Genomic DNA, 1,164 nt, shown 5'->3' with positions numbered 1-1,164 from the left:
GGACATAACTATTGATGACATGCAGCCTGCTATTTTCAAGTCATTTCTTCACTTCATCTACACGGATTCAATGCCTTCCATGGACGATCTCGAGGATGATGACAAAAGAGAAATGGTTAAGCACTTACTCGTGGCTGCGGACAAGTATGCCATGGAAAGGATGAAGATGATATGTGAAGGCATGCTATGCAAGAGTCTTGATGTGGAGAATGTGGCCACCCTATTAGCTCTAGCTGACCAGCATAATTGCAGAAATCTCAAATATGCTTGCATTGAATTTATGCTCTCTTCGAATAGAATGAATGATGTGATCGCAAGCCAAGGGTATGTACAACTCAAGAAATCTTCGCCTGATATCATTGTAGATGTGTTGGAGAGAGCAGCTAAGTCCCGCAATATGCCAACCTGGTATGAGCTATTGCTTATCCTTCCGTTCCGATTGATCTTTGGAGGCAAATCCTTATGTTGGGTTGGAGAAGGCAACTAAGTCATGCTAAATTTATAGTATAGTGCCCATCCTGGGTTAGCTTCTATCTAGTTACTTTTGCTAAATAGTGACCTTAGATGAGGTTGCCATGCCTTTGCGTTTCGAGGGATGTAAAATGTGCTTCTCCAATGTATTGGTTGACCTGTATGATATAAGTATATATATGAATCTATGGTAGCTCACTAGTTGCCTTTTTTATCTGCTTTTAATTTCTGCCTTGTGTGAGAATGATAAAACTTCTTAGCTATCATTTTTTTAGATAATCTGTTTAACCTGTATGTAAGCTTACATTTGAACTGTTAGATTTTAATTAAGACAGTTACAAATGGTTCCTTGACATGGTTATCTGACCATACAAAGATGGAATGAACAATCAGATATAGGTTCACTTTGAAAGGCATTGTACATGAACTAATTGTTTCCAGTTCATGAATTTTGATGATGGAGGGTGTTATGGAGTGATAAATTTTGAGTGGATCTTTTTTTGAATTGAAAATATTTGAGTGAATACATTGGAACAGCAACACGGATTTCGTACAAAAAAACTAGTTGCGGCAATGAACCGTCAGGGTACAAGAGAAGGTAAGTTTTCAGATTAGCCTCCAGCTACATAATTTACGGTGGGTGAACAGCAACTTAATAGTTTCAGTTACACACCCTTGTACTTCTGAATTCGG

The 1,164-nt window shown here is 38.3% G+C and overlaps 1 pseudogene; it reads left to right on the top strand.

Annotated features, from left to right (window-relative positions):
• Positions 1-487, top strand: part of LOC119309014 — a 2,885-nt pseudogene extending 2,398 nt beyond the window's left edge.
• The last annotated feature ends 677 nt before the right edge of the window (positions 488-1,164 follow it).

This window comes from Triticum dicoccoides, chromosome 5B, assembly GCF_002162155.2.
Source record: "Triticum dicoccoides isolate Atlit2015 ecotype Zavitan chromosome 5B, WEW_v2.0, whole genome shotgun sequence".
Taxonomy (NCBI): Eukaryota; Viridiplantae; Streptophyta; class Magnoliopsida; order Poales; family Poaceae; genus Triticum; species Triticum dicoccoides.
Note: the sequence above shows the minus strand (reverse complement) of the source record. Positions and strands in the feature narration are given on the sequence as shown.